The sequence below is a fragment of the Puma concolor genome, chromosome B1 (genome assembly GCF_028749965.1).
Source record: "Puma concolor isolate L17-30 chromosome B1, mPumCon1.1.hap2, whole genome shotgun sequence".
Classification (NCBI taxonomy): Eukaryota; Metazoa; Chordata; class Mammalia; order Carnivora; family Felidae; genus Puma; species Puma concolor.
The window spans coordinates 118,775,800-118,795,590 of NC_141670.1; the positions used below are offsets into that span (position 1 = coordinate 118,775,800).

Consider the following 19,791-nt stretch of genomic DNA (forward strand, 5'->3'; position numbering starts at 1 on the left):
CTGAGTTCTAAGGGCAGGGTGAAAGAGAAAAGACAGGAACAGGGAAAGAGCATTGTTTTCAGGCAAGGACACAGCTTCAAGAAAAAGTGCAGCAAATTGAGGGAGACTAAAAAGCCCATTCTGACTGATGGCTTTCCATTAAGGAGCATTAGAAGAATATGAAGAGGCAGATTTGAGCCAGAATGTAAAGACTAGTGATAAATGGCTAAATGAGTTGGGCCATTTTCTGGAATATCTGGGAATAGTATGTGGAATAGTACTGAAAGCTGTTGAAGGCCCATGTCCCAAGGGGTCCTAGTAAATTTACTGGGTTCTTAGTAAATGCCAGACACTGTGCTTGATGTACTACATATGTTATCTCATTTAACACAAACATCTGGTGAGGTAGTTATTATTATCCCTATATTACATAATAAGAAGGGAGGACACTTGATTTTCTCACAATTCCATAGCTAGAAATAGTAAGCCAAGACTACAGACATGCTGTTTCTTTAGAAACAAGGCATCATAAAAGTTGTGTACTGAGTTTTTAAAAATTGAGATATAATTCACATGCCATAAAATTCTTTTAAAGTGTACAATTCTGTGGGTTTCAGTCAAAAAGTTGCCATTGTTGCCACTATCAAATTCAAGAATTATTTAATTATTTATTTTATTTTATTTATTTAAATGTCTATTTATTTTTGAGAGAGAGAGACAGAGACAGAGCATGAGCAGGGGAGGGGCAGAGAGAGGGGAAGATAATCCGAAGCAGGCTCCAGGCTCTGAGCTGTCAGCATACAGCCCGATGCGGGGCTTGAACTCACAAACTGTGAGATCATGACCTCAGCTGAAGTTGGACGCTTAACCGACTGAGCCACCCAGGTACCCAAATTCAAGAACAATTTAATCACTCCCCAAATAAATCCATTACCCATTAGGAATCAGTCCTCGTTCATCCATCCTCCAGCTAATCCCCCTTCTGTTTCTGTGTATTTACTTCTTTTGGATATTTCAAATAAATAAAATCATTCAAAATGTGGGTTGTTTTATGTCTGGTTTCTTTCTTTTAGCATAATTTTTTCAAGTTGATCTATGTTTAGTGTGAATCAGTACTTCACTCCTGTTTATGGCTGAATAATATTCCACTGTTAGGAATACCACACTTTATTCATGATGGATATTTGGGTTATTTCTACTTTTTAGCTATTATAAATAATGCTGCTATGAACATTCATTTACAAGCCTTTTTATATTGTGGTCAAATATATACAACATAAAATTTAGCATTTTAACCATATTTTAAGTGTATAGTTCTGTAGCATTAAGCAGTCTTATTGTTGTTATGCAACCATCCATCCTTATCTAGAAATTTTTCATCTTCTCGAACTCAAACTCTCTGCCCATGAATCAAGAACTCCCCAGGGTGCCTGGGGGGGCGCTCATTCAGTTAAGCATCCAATGTTTGGTTTTACCATAGGTCATGATTTCACAGGTTGTGAGTTCAAGCCCCACATCAGGCTCTGTGCTCTGCACTGAGATTGCAGAGCCTGCTTGGGATTCTCTCCCTCACCTTCCTTCTTTGCCCTTCCCATGCTCATGCATACTTTCTCTCTCTCTCTCTCAAAATAAATATACCAAAAAAAAAAAAAAAAAAAATCAAGAACTCCCCAGTCTCCCCTCTCCCAAGCCCCTGGCAAACACAATTCTACTTTTTGTCTCTATGAATCTGATTATTCTAGGTAACTCATATAAGCAGAAGTATATTTGCCCTTTTGTGACTGGCTATTTCATTTAGCATGTCTTCAAGATTTGTCCATGTTGTAGCATGTGTCAGAATTTCTTCCCTTTTTAAAGCTGAATAGTTTCCATTATATGTATACACCACATTTTATCTACTCATCTGTAGATGGACATTTGTGTTGCTTCCATCTTTAGGCTATTGTGAATAATGTTCTTTGAACATGGGTATTCACTATTTGTAAGTTTTTGTGTGGACATACATTTTTAATTCTCTTAGAAGTGGAATTCCTAGAAATGGAATTGCTGAGTCATATGATAATTACGTATTTAACCTTCTGAGGAATTGCCAAACTTCTGCAGAGTGGCTATGCTGTTTTACGTTCCCGTCAGCAATGTATGAGGGTTCCAATTTTTCCTTATCGTCACCAACACTTGCATTGTCTTTTTTTTTTTTTTAAAGTCATCCTAGTAAGTATGAAGTAGTAGAAGATTTAGCTTCTAAGTGATTAATACAAGATACGGACTTACTGCAGTAGTTCAGATACACTGAACAAGAGGTGAGTCTGAACAAGAGGGTGGCAGAGGAAATAAAATAAAATGATCAAGCAGGGAAATATTACTGATTGGGAAAGGAGTGGATATTTACTAACATTCTAGAAATAGGGAGAAAAAGAAAGGCTCAGTTGTGGTAGTAAAGCTTTGAGTTTAGTTGCAAAGAAAAATAATGGTATTAACCAGAGATAATTCTGAAAAGAAATCTGAAATGACAAAATAAATTCTTGACATGATATGTTTGAGAACCTCTATATTCCAAATAAATAATTATCAGACAAGAGGTCAGGGTTGGAGACAATGAAATATCTTGTGTTTTTAGAAAGGATCAAAGAAGCATTGGAAAGATTAGAAGAGGGACATTGTATACGCCTAGATTCCTTAAAGCTGGGTTTACTTATGGCTCGAAAGTTAAGGAATACAGAACAGAACCATACAGTTGCCCTCCTGTTTTCTGCTTAAAATAATATAACACTTACATAGTAAAATAATATATTCTTTATACTCGGAGCTTTACCAGAACTTTAGCTGTAAGTCCCTTGAAGTGGTATTAGATTTTTATCTATCCTTTCAGGCACTCAGGACACCAGTGCCCTAGGTTCAGAATGGTGTGAGCAGGCTTAGTGGTACCACTAAGGGTTGGCACAGATCAAGAGTCCTAGAGAAATGAGTGTCACTACAAGCAGTAATCTGGTGGGCTGGAAACCAGCTGGCAAACTATCATGGAGAACATGAAGTTACACTTTTTTATGCCCCAAACAGCCCCCTTAAAAAAGAAACCACCCCAACAATTAGAATGTACACCCACAAGAGACCACAAATCTCTCGTCACAACATAGTTCTTCAACAGTCCATGACCCTGGCACTGTTCAGTTTGGGAAAATCTCCAATATAGAAACATTCAGAAATCAATAGAGGGATGACTCATGTGCTGGGTACCTTGAGTGAAAGAAAAGTTTAATACTATTTAGGATGCTATGGTAAATATTCTCAAAGAAAATGCAAAACATTGTCAGTCAGCTTACACATTGAGTTTTCCCTCTGACCTGATATACTGAGATTATACAAAAAATTACCCAGAAGACAAAACAGAACAAACACGAAGGCAACTGCTGAAGACAAAGGTTAAAGTAAGAGCCATAAGAGAAAAAATAATCTCTAAGAGGGAAAGCCTATGAGTATGTTTAAATGTTCTCATTCCCACACACATATCCACATTTTTATTTTAATGAAATAAACCTCAGGGTCAAAGTTGTAATCTTTCTGAGGATAATGTGGTTCCAAGACAGATTTTTGTTTCCTAAATTAAAGTCTATTCTGGCATTTAATCTTCATAAACCATTCACTGTGTCTTAAAAGGATAGTATCTACTCTCTACAGTATTTTCTATAATGTAGATTAAAAAAAACAATGACAATAAAAATTGCTAAGATTTATTGAATGCATTCTTAGCTATTTAATCTTCAAAATATTGTCAGCTGTGTCCTTTAGCACACACTTTGTAGGTGGTGGACGTCCAGAGCCTGTGCTCTTAGGTACCATGCTTCTGACCAGGTAGAAGAGATTCAATGAAGGAAACATTTCATTTTGGTGAAAGAAATTATTCTGTATTTCAAACCCTAGAAGCAGACACTTTCTCTCAAAATCAAAGTAAAATTTTTCTCTGCCTATAAACATGTTACTTTACCTATAAACATGTATATATCAATACAAACTATGCATCATGTACAGAAATCTCTCTTTGGGGCCTTAAACATTGTCCTTTCAATCACTGATCAAAAGTCATGAATACTTTGATCACAAACTATGTTTATCCTGATGGATCTAGTCCTTCCTTTCCCCTTTGTGCTACCTGTCCATCCTCACTGCATGTCTCTTCAAAGCTCCCAGCAATAGGTGTTTCCTTCTGTTGTGATGCCGCCTCAGCTGCTCCCCTGCTCAAATGTGATCCTCCTCCAGGTCTAAATGGGGTCACACTGGAGTTCACTGAAAGCAGGTTACTGACATCAGCAGGATATGCCCATAAAATGGTTTTCCTCCTCCATCTCCCCCTTACTCCCTCCCATACCCTTTCTCTGCAAGTACATGATCCCAATTGTATGGTGCCCAAAGGGAAGTGCTATTTCAGAATGTCAGCTGCTTGGCAGAAATGACTATTCTATTAATGCTTAAAAAAAAAAAAATCACTATAGCAGTTAAAACTCTAAGAAGAAAAGTAAAGGAAGTTTTCATGCATATTTACTCCCTAAACTTCCTAACAGAGACAAAGTGGTGACTCCAAGGAAAAATTCAGTAAGCCTTGAAAGAACAAATTCCACTACGCTAAAAACAAATATGCACCAAACAAGGGTGTTTCTAATCAATAATCTTTAAAAATCTAAAACTGCCAAACAAAGCTGAACTATTAGGCAGAAGCTGTAAATTGTTTGGCACCGTATTTCCATTACACAAAGAAATTATTTTAAGAACCAACCACAGTGGGGCATCTGGGTGGCTCAAGTGGTTACATACCCACTTTTGATTTGGGCTCAGGTCATGATCTCATGGTTCGTGAGACTGAGCCCCACAATGGGCTCTGCACTGACAGTGTAGAGCCTGCTTGGGATTCCCTTTCCCTCTCTCTCTGTCCGTCAGCCATGCATGTGTGCTCTCATAAATAAATAAATTAATTAATTAAAAAAAATAATGAATCACAGAAATGTAGATAGACAGACATAAATTCATTTGGTATTTTATGTAATTATCAGATCAATTTATATATCTTTCAGAAACAAACAAAAAGTTATGATGGAACAGATATTTTTAAAAACCAAGATGGAGACACCAAATTAGAAGAAAACACTGAATAAAATTCAAACAGAAAATAACCCACATATAAATTTTTTCATCTGAGATGAAAACATTTCTTTGACATTCTGACACCTGCTAATATTTGACCTCTTTGGTCTGAGACTGGGCTATTATAAAGAAACAGATATGTGCCCAATATCTTAACTCTGAAAAGCCAACAGAGAACGTGGTTTACAATTCCCTGTAACAGAATTGCCATTCCTAACATCCAAGCATTTGGGGGATCCTGTCTAGAAATTTCATGTGGTGAAAGAGAGGAAAGAGGTAAAGAAAAGCATGTGTACTTATTTAATGGCTTGTCTGTCATTTCCTTTTTTCTTCACACACAGAACTTGGAGAGTTGGCAACTGTATTTATATGGTTGACTGCAGGACAATAATTCTACTGGGAGCTAGGTTTTGAGCTAAATCTCAAAAGAAATTTCTCTCTCATAACCCTTACAAACCCATAAACAAACTAAGGAAGTGGGAAGATAGAAGATATAACCAAAGTATAAATCCATCTCAGGTTCTAATTTTGACATTAATCCTCCATAACTTCATGATCTTGAGCCAGACACTTGAGGAAAATGAGGACTAGAGAAGTCTATAGAATGCTGAATTGTATTATCTCTGTTCCAAATCAGGTTTAGGCTTTATGATTCTATGACTTAGATACTATCTAATTTGATATGGATGGAACAAATACATGTATTTTAGAAAAGGAGGTATTGCAAAAATGAACAAGGTGTAAATAATTAGCAAAATTATATTGGTAGATTTATCCCAATTTAAATATGCTTATATGACATTAAAACCTTATAATAAATAATTCTTACATTATAATATGTAACTGTAAGCAATGGCCACGATGCTCATCATTGATTGCAAAGAAATTTTTACATGTATGTTCTATTCTAGAATATACAATATGTGTTCTATTCCTTCAGATATGGCAATTTCATGTTATAAAGTGCTGTAATGAATTTTTCAGAGTAATGAAGCTACTACCATGGTTCATTTAGAGTCAGTTGCTAATTACATCCACTTATAACAGCCATAGATTGTGGATCAATAACTTGGTAGACTGTGCTTTTTAAAAAACTGTTTCAAATCTGCAACATTAACTTAGCTATTTTTAAGGTGAGTTCATTCTCCTTACTCTTTAGTAAAATTATTAAATTTCACTAAATTTATTTAGTATATACTTTAGTATATTTAATAAATTATTAGTACATACTAACCCAGTTTTTTTAGGACAGATGGAAAGTAAAAGAATAAAATTTTAAATCATTAATTATGATATAAATTATTCAACAGCCCAAAGAATATCTTCATGTAAAAATGCTAGAAGTCATATGGGCTATGTGAGCTAAAGTTTAAAGCCATTACATTAATAACATCAATACAAACATCAAAGGATCAATGGAAAAAAATTCTAATGCTTGACGAGATGACAAACTGTATAAATAAAATTTTATATTGTATGTAAAACTGCCAACACTTGATTTATTACTATTTGTAAAAAGCAATATTGCTTCAGTTATAATACTGTCTACATTTTGCGCTCTAAAATTAAACAAGGAAATGTTATCAAGTCCTTTTTCTAATTAAAGGCAAAGAAAGGAGAATGGAAACTCCACAAATTTCTCAAAGATTCGAATTTTATTTTGTTCCTTAAAATGGAATATTACACTGAAAAGATGCAGAACATACAGGAAAACTCTGAAGCTATGCTTACCAGGACCGTTAAAAACAAATTAAGCATTTTGCAAAATTGAAGTGTCATTAAGATGATATGAAATACTTTTATCATAAGATCTTCTTAAAAACAGTTTTTTAACCATGAAATTAAGACAAATAAATGGTGATTCTCTTGCCATGGACATGAGTGGTAGCAAAAATAGTTATAGCTGGCATGATGAAACATGGGTCATAGGGCTGGAGGAGGGTTTTAGAGCCCATCTACAGGCTATATATTATTATTTTAGTTACATGATTTTGGAGAGATCTAGGGAGTCATGCAAAGGGAGTCACAGTATCTTAGGGAAGAATTCTCTGACTATTTTGGAAATATTTTGGTAACAATCAGAATAGCCACATTCATGTATACCTGCTGCCTATCAGCTCAGGCTGTTTGTATAATTCTTAAATACAGATTTTAAAAAGCATAAGCGGGGCGCCTGGGTGGCTCAGTCGGTTGAGCGTCCGACTTCAGCCCAGGTCATGATCTCGTGGTCCGTGGGTTCGAGCCCTGCGTCGGGCTCTGTGCTGACAGCTTGGTGCCCGGAGCCTGTTTCAGATTCTATGTCTCCCTCTCTCTCTGACCCTCCCCTGTTCATGCTCTGTCTCTCTCTGTCTCAAAAATAAACATATTTTTTTTTTAAATAAAAAAGCATTAAGCATTTCTTTAAGTGTTTGCACTTAAATCTACTACTTGTTGTTGGATAAAATGTTAATTATGAATTTTGGCAGTTAGCAAGCAACATCATGGGGGAAGAAATGAGAATTTAAAGATGAAAGTGGTTTTTCTTTTTAATTTTCAAAATGAAACAAAAATTACAAAAATATTGTATGACATTATCAAAATTATCAAAAATGAAAATACGAAGTTAACTTCAAGTAATGACCAGGATGACAGAATTTAAATATCTTTCTCCCTAAAGATCTTTAGAATAAAAAGTTGTAATCACACTTAAGACTGGAGAATCATATAAATGAATGAGAAACTCAAATAGGTACTTAAATAACAAAATTTTGGGGCGCCTGGGTGGCGCAGTCGGTTAAGCGTCCGACTTCAGCCAGGTCACGATCTCGCGGTCGTCCGTGAGTTCGAGCCCCGCGTCAGGCTCTGGGCTGATGGCTCAGAGCCTGGAGCCTGTTTCCGATTCTGTGTCTCCCTCTCTCTCTGCCCCTCCCCCGTTCATGCTCTGTCTCTCTCTGTCCCAAAAATAAATAAACGTTGAAAAAAAAAAAATTTAAAAAATAAAAAAAAAAAATAACACAATTTTGACATCATAGTTTTTCACCAAATTATCATGTTCATATTAAATGGGATTTTCATATATTAAATTTCCTGGAGATAATGTTCAACTATTGCTACTTAGTATAGCTGATCTCTTAGGAATAAGCAAAATCATAAGGAACAAATAGCAGCATAATTAAAAAAAAACATTTGATACAATGTTACAGAGATGTAGAGGGTGGTCTATATAGAACTGTATATTTAGAAACTGTTTTAAATCATTTTTTATTTGCTACAGCTTCTAGGTGGAATACATACATCTAAATAGCATGAATTTATTGTTTATTGTCCTCTTGTTGAAAGGAATTAAAGTCACCTAGCAACCTCTGTGTTGTAGAAACCAAAATAGAATAGTTGGTTGTCTATTACCAATTCATCTAAAATGGAAGAGTGCAAGCAAGTAGAAAAGTACGGTTTGTGCTATGCTGTGGTGCTCTGATGCATATTTTTCATCACATAACAAGGTAAAAAACATCAAGAAATTCTCAGGGAAAAAAACCTCCTATAAAAGCATATTAAGTGTTACTAAATTGAGAGCTTACAAATCTCGACCACAAAGACAGACATATATACACACAACTCCAAAAAAATAACAAAAGACTTAACCAGAGTATATAGATCACAGTTTAGAGTAGGGGACTAATAAATAATGGAAACTTTGTTAAGGGCTTTAAAATATTCTAGGTAGAAATAGAAATAGGCATAATAATTTATAGAAGAATAGACTTTATTTTTGAACTTACTTTTATATAGGCAAACAAGGAATGAAAATTACAGTAGGACAGGAGGTCGTTAGCGAAAGCAACTTTAACATGGAGGAAAGATATGAGCATTTGAATTATAAAGAATGATAAGAGGATAATATCAATTAGAATGTGAAATGCTATTTGTGATAATGGAATGACAGTAAATGATAGAGCATATTTAGATTTCAGAAAGTTGTTGTTTTTTTTTTTTTTTTTGAGTGTCATTCCAGAGTGCAGGAAATAAGCTCTACAATAAACATAACTTAGCTCCCTAGTAAAACAAAGAAACTATATATTTTAAAAGGAAAGAGCTCAATAATTATAGAACACATATTTTATATATGTGAATATATAAGAGCAGAAAAGAGGAGTATGTAAGAATTTGTATTTTCCTCTATGTATTAATGACTGCGGTTTCAGAATGTGGGGCAACAATTCTAGATAGTGAAAGAAAAGTCACCATTTTTAAATCATCATCAAGCAAAGTGGAATTTGGGGAAAAGGAAGCCACTGACTCTGCCTTCAGAGAAGAATGTCTGGGAAAAGTCCTTTGTGCCAAGTTAACACTGGTTCATAGACCATGGAAATCAATATTGAATGTCTTGATTCTTCATTGGTTCTAAGCAGATGAGAAGGTACATGAAAATTGGAACATCTAACTCCTATACTTGGTGATATGAAAATGTCATTCCTAAGAAGGGTCAATTGTCAACTGACCAGAAAGGCAAACCTACTCTAACCTCCAAGAATGAACCAATAAAGACGGGAAGGAAAACAAATAAATAACCACCAGTATATGCATGTTATTTCAGCTCATTTGGCCATTAAAAGCTAGATACACTGCATGCAAAAAACCTCTTACCTTTTGAGAAAGATGAGTAATACTGAAGAACTTAATAGTGGGATAAATTTAATCAGGTCTCACTAGGAATGCAGCTGCTTTACAGAACCTTACTGCAGAAAGTCTTATAGTGGGATGTCAATCTTCCCTCCAGCAAGTGCCAATGAAATGACTTAACACTCCAGGTTTATGCCAGGTCAGTGTACACAGGTCATGTCCAGAGCCATGAATGAAGTCATGCTTTATCAGAAAGCAGGTCAGAGGTGACATAAATCACGTCGGTGTAACAGCTGACTAAAAATAAGTTTCTATGATAAGCAGTCATTTCCTAAATGAAGAAGATATATCCCCTCCGTTTTTGAGGAGTGACAGGAGGGGGATCCTCACATAAAACCAAATAAGTCTTTTTCATCTTCAACACTCTGAGAAAAGGCATGGGGTCTGTAGGTACATGAATTTGGCTGGTAGTCTTTGATGTACCATGGGCACCAAATGAAGCCACTTGAATTATGCCTATCAGCTGCCTCTGGACATCCCCTGCCTCCTCTTCCACTTGCCTTTTTATGAAGGACTAATGCTACTTGTTTATTGTAAGTATGGTTGTAGGTCAGTTGAGAAGGAGATGAAGTCATTTTTCCTCAACTTCAGGTTGGAAAACTGACTGACTTGAATCGAAACATTACAGCTACCCATAATAAAGAGAAGACATACTTGTATTGCCTAATTTATTTCCCTTTTATCCATTTAGAGGTTTTTTTTTCAGGTTGCTTTGTGTTTTTAATAAACTTTATTTTTTTAGAGAAAATTCAGGTTCACTCTAAAACTTAGCAGAAAGTACATAGCTACACACATGCACACTCTCCCTATCAACATCCCTCATCAGAGTTGCACATTTATTATAACTGATGAACCTACACTGATACTATACCAAAGTCCATAGTTTACATCAGGGCTCACTCTTGGCGTTGTATGTTCTGTGAGTTTTGACAGATGTATCCACCACTGTAGTATATTACAGAGTAGTTTCTCTATACTAAAAATTCTCTATACCATGCTTATTCATCCCTTCTTACCCCCAATCTGTGAAAAACACTGATCTTTTTGCTATCTACATAATTTTGCCTTTTTCAGAGTGTCCTACAACTGGTCTCAGACAGAATGGCTTATTTAATATGCATTTGAGTTTCTTCCATGTTTCTTTATGGTTTGATAGCATTTTTTTGTTTGTTTTAGTGCTGAATAATATTCCATTGTCTGACTACCAAAGTTTATTTATTCATTCACTCACTGAAAGATAGTTTTGGCAATTATGAAGAAAGCCGCTATCAACACCATGTGCAGGTTTCTGTGTGGACATAACTTTTTAACTCCTTTGGGTAAATATCAAGGAGTACAATTGCTGGATTGTATGGTAAGAACAAGTTCAATTTGGTGAGAAACTACCAAACTTTCTTCTAAAGTGGCTGTACCATTTTGCATGCCCACCAGCAAGGAAGGTTTTTTGTCACTCTACATCCTTCCCAGCATTTGGTGTGTCAGGTATGTAGTAGAATATCATTGTTAATTTGCAATTCCTTAATGACACATGATGTTGAATATTTTTCACATGCTTACTTGCATCTGTATATCTCTTTTGGTGAGGTATCTGTTCAGGTCTTTGCCCATTTTAAAAATTATGTTGCTCATTTTTTTAAAGTGTTGAGAATTTGAGGTATACTTCGTATATTTTGGATAACAGTCCTTTATCAGATGAGTCTTTTATACATAGTTTCTCCCAGTCTGTGACTTGTATTCTCACTCTCTTGACATTGACGTTAGTAGGGCAGAATTTTTTAACTTTAAAGAAGTTCAGCTTAAAAATTATTACTTTCATGAATCATGTCTTTGGTATTGTAGGTAAAAAGTCATCGACATATCTAAGCTCATCTAGGTTTTCTCCTATGTCATATCTAGGAGTTTTATAGTTTTGCATTTTACATTTAGGTCTGTGATCCATTTTGAGTTAATTTTTGTGAAAAGTGTAAGGTTTGTGTCTACATCCATGTTGTTGCATGTGGATGTCCAGTTGTTTCCATACCATTTTCTGAAAAGATTATCTTTATTGTACAGCCTTTATTTAGCCTTTGTAAAAGATGAGTTGACTGTATTTATGTGGATCTATTTCTGGGCTCCTGTTCTGTTCTAGTGATCTATTTTTTGATCCTTACACTGATACCAGCCTGTATTGATTGTTGCAGCTTTATAGTAAGATTTGAAGTTGAGTTGTGTTGGTCCTCCAACTTTATTCTTCTCCTTCAATATTGTGTCTGAATATTGAATTTTCTGCCTCTCCATATAAACTTTATAATCCATTTGTTGATATTCACAAATATTGGGATTTTGATTGAAATTGTGTTGTATCTATAGATCAGGTGGGGAAGAACTGAAAACTTGACAATATAGAGTCCTCCTATCCACAAACATGGACTTTCTCTCCATTCATTTCTTTTTTAGGTATCTTTCATCAGAATGCTGTAGTCTTAACCTATTTTGTTAAATTTGTACCTAAGCAGCTCATTTGGGGGGATACTAATGTAAACGGTAATGTGATTTCAACTTCAAGCTCCACTTGCTCATTGTCGACATATAGGAAAAGTGATTGACTTCTGTATATTAACCTTGTACTCTGTGACCTTGCTGTAATTGCTTATTAGTTGCAGGACATTTTTTTTTGTTGATTATTTCAGGTTTTCTACATAGAAGATCATGTCATCTGAGAACAGATTTCTACTTTTTCAATTTATATACCTTTTATTTCCTTTTCTTGGCTTACTGAATTAACTAGGACTTCCATTATTATGTTGAAAAGCAGTCGTAAGAGGGGACATCCTTGCCTTGTTCCTGATCTTGGGAAAATTTTGTTTCTTACCATTAACTGTGATGTTAGCTGTAGGCTTTTTGTAGATGTTCTTCATCATGCTGAGGAAGTTTCCCTTTAGTCTTAGTCTGCTGAGACGTTTTATCATGAATAGGCTTTGGATTCTGTGAAATGCTTTTTTTTATATCCATGGATACGATGATATAGTTTTTCTTCTTCTAATCTGTTAATGCAATCAATTCATTAATTGACTTTTGCACAATGGACCAAACTTGCACACCTGATATAAATCTAACTTGGTCATAGTGTATGATTCTTTTTATATATTGTGAGATTTAATAATTTTGTTAAGGATTTTTGTATCTGTGTTCATGAGAGATACTGTTCTGTAGTTTTCTTTTCTGTAGTTTCCTTTCTATGTCTTTGTCTAGTTTTGTATTAGGGTAATGTTGGCCTCAGAATGAGTTAGGAAGTATTCCTTCCGCTTCAGTTCTGTGAAAGACATTATAGACAATTGGTATAATTTCTTCCTTAAGTGTTTGACAGAGATCACCAGTGAACCAATATGGGTCTGATGCTTTCTTTTTTGGAAGGTTATAAATTATAGATTCAATTTCTTTAGTAGATATAGTTCTATTTAGATTTGCTAATTCTTCTTGTGTGAGTTTGGCAGACTGTGCCTTTAAAAAATTCATCCTTTTAATCTAATTTACCAAATTTGTGCACATATAGTGGTTCTTTTATTAACCTTTTAATGTCCATGGGATCTGTAGTGCTGTCCTCTCTTTTATTTCTAATATTAGTCATTTGTGTCTTTTTATCTTAGTTAACTGGCTAGAGGCTCATCTATTTTATTTAAATTTTCAAAGACCCACCTTCAGTTTTGTTGGGTTTTCTCTATTATTTTCATTTTCATTGATTTCTCTTCTAATTTTTTATTTTTCTGCTTATTTTGGATTTAATTTGCTTTTTTTCTAGTTTCCTAAAATAGAAGCTTAGATTATTGATTTTAGATCTTCGTTTCTAATATATGCATTCAATGCTATAAATTTCCCTATAAGCCCTATTTTCACTGCATCACACAAACTTTGATAATTTTTATTTTCATTTTCATTTAGTTCAAACATTTTTCATATTTATAATAACTTCTTTGCACCTTTTTTTTTTTTAACAATGTGGTCTGAGGTCCTCAGTGAAATTCTCTGACAGCAAGAAATCACAAAAAATGAAGTAAGCAGACAGTAAAACCATAAGTAGCACTGGAACTGCATGACAAATCAATGTCAACTAGAGTAGTTCACAATATTTTTATAGATCTTGTGATTCCTTCCTTGATCCATGTGCTATTTATAAGTATGTTGTTAAATCTCCAAGTATTTGGGATTTTCCAATGATCTTCCTATTATTGATTTCTGGCTCAATTCCCTTGTGGTCTGTGAGCAGGCATTGCATAATTTCTATTCTTTTAACCTTGTTAAGGTATGTTTGATGGCCCAAAATATGGTCGTGTTGGTTAAATGTTCCATGAGAACTTGAAAAGAATATGTAATCTGCTGCTGTTGGATGGAGTAGTCTATAGATGTCAATTATATCCAGTTGATTGATGGTGCTATTGAGCTCAACTATATTCTTACTGATTTTCTGCCTGCTGGATCAGTCCACTTCTGATACAGGAGCATTAAAGTCTCCAATTATAATAGGGGATTCATCTATTTTTCCTTGCAGCTCTATCAGTTTTTGCCTCAGGTATTTTGACACTGTTGTTAGATGCATGCACATTAAGGACTGTTAGGTCTTCTTGGAGTGTTGACTTCTTTAACATTAAGCAATGTCTTTTTTATGTCTGATAGTTTTCTTCACTCTTAAGTCTGCTCTGTTTGAAATTAAAGCAGCTACCCCAGCTTTTCTTTTAATTAGTGTTAACATGCTATATATTTCTGCATTTCTTCACTTTTAACCTGCATCTATCTTTATACTTAATGTAAGCATCTTTTAGATAATATGTAGTTGGGTCTTGTTTTCTTGATCCACTCTGATTATCTTTTAATTGGTGAATTTAGGCCATTGATACTTAAGGTGATTATTGATATAGTTGATTAATATCTGCCATATTTACTACTGTTTTCTAATTATTGCCTTTGGTCTGTTCCTATTTTTGTCTTCCACACTCTTTTTCTCTTTTATGTTTTTAATTGAGCTTTTTTTTAATGTTCATTTATTAATTTTTGAGAGAGAGAAAGAGCAGGGGAGGGGCAGAGAGAGAGAGAGAGAGAGAGAGAGAACTCCAAGCAGGCTCTACACTAACAGTGGGAGCTCGAACTCACAAACTGTGAGATCATGACCTGAGCCAAAACCAGGAGTCAGATGCTTAACTGACCACCAATGTACCCCTAATTGAGCTTTTTATAGGTTTCCTTTTTTTCTTCTTTCTTAGCATAGTAGTTTTACTTCTTTTTAAACTGTCTTTAGTGATTGCCTTAGAGTTTGCAATATATGTTTACAACTAATTCAAGTTCACTTTCAAATAATACTATACCACTTCCTGGGTAATGCAAGTACCTTATAATAACAAAATATTCTTAATTTCTCTTCTTGTTTCTGTATCATTTCTGTCATTTATTTCACTTATACACTTAGTAAATTGTTATTTTGAATGAACTGTTATATGTTAGAATTAACAAATGAAACAGAAAAGGTTTTATTTTACCTTCAGTTATTTATTCTTTAATGTTCTTCCTTTCTTTATGTTGACCCTAGTTTCTGATCTATGTCATTTTCTTTCTCCCTGAAGAATTTTTAAAAACATTTCTTGCAAGGAAATCTACTGTCAATGAATTCCCTCAATTTTTGTTTGCCTGAGAAAACTCTTTATTTCTCCTTCACTTTTGCAAGATAATTTCAGAGGGTACAGAATTCTAGGTTGGTGGGTTTTTTTCTCTCAACACTTTAAATGTCTCCCTCTACCTCCTCTTGCTTGTATGGTGTCCCAGGAGAGGTCGGATTTAATTCTTATCTTTGCTCCTCTATAGGTGGAGGTGTAGTTCTCTTCTGGCTTATTCAAGAATTTTTCTTTATCTTTGATTTCAGAAGTTTGAATATGATATGCCTACATGTAGTGTTTTGCTTTTTTGTTTTTATTTTTATTTTCTTTTTTGGTATTTATCCAACTTAGGTGTTCTCTGAGTTCCCTGGATCTGTGGTTTGGTGTCTGACATTAACTTGGGAAAATTCTCAATCATTACTGCTTCAAATATTGCTTCTGTTCCTTTCTCTCTCCTCCTCCTCCTCCTCCTCCTCCTCCTTCTTCTTCTTCTTCTCATATTCTCATTATGTCTGTATCACATCTTTTGTAATTGTCCCACAGTTCTTGGATAGTGTTTTTCCCCTGCACATTTTCTCTTTACTTGTCAGTTTTAGAAGTTTCCAGTCAGAGTCTCAAACTCAGAGATTACTTCCTCAGTCATATCCAGTCTACCAATGAGTATATCAAGGTATTTTTCATTTCTATATTTTTGATTTCTAACGTTTTTTTGTTTCTTAAAATTTCTATCTCTCTGCTTACATTATCCGTATGTTCTTGCATGATGTCTACTTTTTTCATTAAAGCCCTTCATACATTAACCACAGTTTTTAAAAATTCCTGGTGTGATAGTTCCAACATTTGTGCCATATTTGATTCTGCATCTAATACATGTTCAGTCTCTTTGAACTGTTTGAACATAGAAGGTTAGAGGGAGCTAAAGTTGGGAACTGCCCTTCTCCCAGGTATTTTGGGCTCTGGTAAAATAGTTTCTTTTGAAAGCAGGCCTTATTAAGAAGAACAGAATGTTCTGGCATATTTCAAAATGGTTCATCTCCCCCCCTACTGAAGTACAAGGGGACTTTCCTCTGATATTTACTGAGGGTACCTGGTAGATCACCTGGAGGTGGAACTCATGAAAGGCAGGGGGAATCCCCATACCTGTGTCCCCCTGGGTTTTTTACTCTATGACATCCACACTGAGCCTCCAGCAATTTGTTTTACAGTTCAGGTTTCTCTACCCTGGCACTAGTTCCTTTGGATGTTTCTACTTCTGTGGGTTTCTGCTCTGATAAGTTATGGTTCTCTATATTTGCCTGTCTCTCCACTTTTGGGGGCAGTGGTTTGCCCTCTGATGTCACTTCTCTGACAGAACTAAGAAGAGCTGTTGATTTTTTCAATTTGTTCAGTGTTTCACTTGTTGGGATGGTAAGCTCCTTACATGTTAAAGTGGAAATTGGAAACATCAGGGTTTTTTTTAAATATATTTTTTAACTTTTTAACCATATGTAATCCTAGTAATATATCAACTCTTTTTTTTTTCTAAATATGTATTAGGAAATACTAGTAACTATAAATTCTGTGTGTATGGTGAGACATTTCTCAAAAAGGGCTCTTACAATGTACAAATCATCTGTAAGAAGAAAGCAGTGGTAAAATGTCTTTTAAGGCCTATCAAATAAGGTGTAGGGTTACCATAGCTATGTACATAAATTTGCTCTTTTCTCTCTTTGATATCCCTAAAATTTGATTCATGTATCTACTGTAGTGATAGAACAAACTGAAGTTCTAGGTAAAAATTGAATTAGCACATTAAACTCATGGTTATAATAATTTTGTCAATGTGTATGTTGACAAAGAGATCTATGGTCCTTTGAAGTCACTGCTACCTACTATTAAGAAACAATACTGAACTGACCCTGAAACAATGTGGGGGTTGGGGTGCTGACTCTCTTCACAGTCAAAAATCTATGTATAACTTTTGACTTCTCAAAACTTAACTATTTTTTTTTTAATGTTTATTTATTTTTTTGGGACAGAGAGAGACAGAGCATGAACGGGGGAGGGGCAGAGAGAGAGGGAGACACAGAATCAGAAACAGGCTCCAGGCTCCGAGCCATCAGCCCAGAGCCCGACGCGGGGCTCGAACTCACGGACCGCGAGATCGTGACCTGGCTGAAGTCGGAAGCTTAACCGACTGCGCCACCCAGGCGCCCCTCAAAACTTAACTATTAATAGCCTACTACTGACCAGAAGCCTTGCCGATAATATAAGCAGTCAACACATACTTTGTATATGTATTCTATGTTGTATTCTTACAATAAAGTAAGCTAGAGAAAATATTAATAAGAAAATCATATGGAGGAGAAAATACATTTCCATTGTATTTATTAAAAAAAAAAAAAAAAATCTGTGTATAAGTGGACCCAAGCAGTTCAAACCTGTGTTGTTCAAGGGTCAACTGGACAATTTTTACAGGCATGAGTAAAATGTTTTATATCTCCATGTATATACATCTACTGTCAGTCAATATTTCATTAAGCTGAAGTCCTGAAAAAGTCTCAAGATTTTTCATAATCAGTATTAATCTGTTAAATTATAATCCTATTTATACACCAGCTTGTTTGAGGAATTATCCTAATGATAGTAGCCTGACTTCAAAGACATTTTAATTTATGTAGTATTAGTATCTTAATAAATGGACCTTTGCATTCACTGAGAAATAGAGAAAATAAATCAGAAAATTTCTTTGGATTTCCTAGACTCATCAACTTTGTATTCTCCTAGCAAATCTGTCATTTTCAAAACTAGACTTTACTTCCTTTACTTACTAAAATGACTCATTATTATCTCATTTTTCAATAAACTTGATATTTTCTTAAAAAATTAATCCAGGAAGTTATCACTTTAGTATACTATATATAGTATGTAGCAATTTTATGTAAATTTTCCTTTAAGGATTAAAGATAGGTAAAGTTTTTATCCTTTGGTTTGGCATGCAGGAGTGAACATCCTCTTAAAAAACAAAATCTATATACTTAACAGGTCTGAGAAGCAGAATTCTTTTTCCTATCTATTCTCTGAAGGGATATTTAAGGTTTGGTTAAAGGAAATAAGACCAAAGTAATTTTGCTCTCTACTCTGTCAGAAAAGTATTATCATTGCATAACAAGATAGTAGTAGCATAGTCAACTTAGAAAAAACTGTTAATTGCTTCTATCAGTTTCATTCCCAAAAATGTATCATCTGCTAGAACACTTCTCATGAATACCCTTTCCCTCAGGTAAAGATTTTTTTTTTTCTTTTAAATTGGACAAAGAGCTAATCAGTTTCACATCTTAGGTCCACAAATATTCTCACATTATGAGAAACACTGCTGAAAGTAAAAAGACTATCTGTAAGACACCCTGACTTCAACCTTAAGAGTTTTGAAATGTTTCTCCTAAACATACAGGCATTTGAACGTAATATTATTTTTTTCTTTGAAAGGAAATAATAATGTGGTCATTTACAAAATGCAATAAAACAAATTAACATCAGCTATATGCCTCAAGTAGTCACATATAATATATATCTGCTATGCTGAATTTTAAGTTCAGCGAAATTTCAAAAAATGTTGTCCAAGCCCTTCATTTGTTAAATGAGGAAACTGTAAACTTCCTGCCCAGCATCACATGAAAGGTCAAAGCCTCATTTAAAGTCAACAATGCCATTTGCAATACAAAATATGCACTAATTTTTTGGCCTCTGAGAAATGCATACTATGGACATATGAAGGAGATGACAAGCCTTGAAAGAAGGTTAGAAAACAGACTTCCCAAACAGGTAAAGGCAAGAATATGAAAATGAATAATGCACTCTGAAAGAGTCTGGTCTATTTCTATAGGTCTGTCCACAAATATGAATACTGCCTTACCTATTCCAACATCTCAGGTATCACATTATACTTTTCACTATTAGAGATAGGTATAATACTGGCAGCATGAACCAACATCCTTTATCAAAAAGCAGCTGTAGCTCAAGAGCTGAACCTTGCTCTCACTCCAGAATTTAAATATTACAGAAGATGACTCAGTAAGTTATACTGTTTAAGACTTTTTGGACCTCTGGGTTTTTGTTTTGGTTTTTTTTTTTTTTTTTTTTTTTTTTCATTTTCTTGCAATTTTTAAAGAATAGAAGATCAATAAGGGATTACTGGTTCCTGCTACCTGGTTATATATTATTATGTCAAAAACTCATTAATCAATTCTCTGATTTCAGAAAGTCCTCTATACTTGGAAGAAAAGTAAAGAAGGAGGCACTCTACCTATTTGTACTTAATTTCATTAGTATTGAGTAGAATATTACTCACTCTAGGTTTCTTATGCTACTAAGTCTTTGGAATGACAATTCTCTGGAAGTATTGGTCTGCATTCAACAA

At 34.6% G+C, this 19,791-nt stretch overlaps 1 protein-coding gene across 1 annotated transcript in view; it reads right to left on the reverse strand.

Annotated features, from left to right (window-relative positions):
• LOC147581840 (uncharacterized) overlaps positions 1 to 19,791 on the reverse strand; it is a 56,394-nt gene that overhangs the window by 942 nt on the left and 35,661 nt on the right. The gene's annotated exons all lie outside the window — the stretch shown is intronic.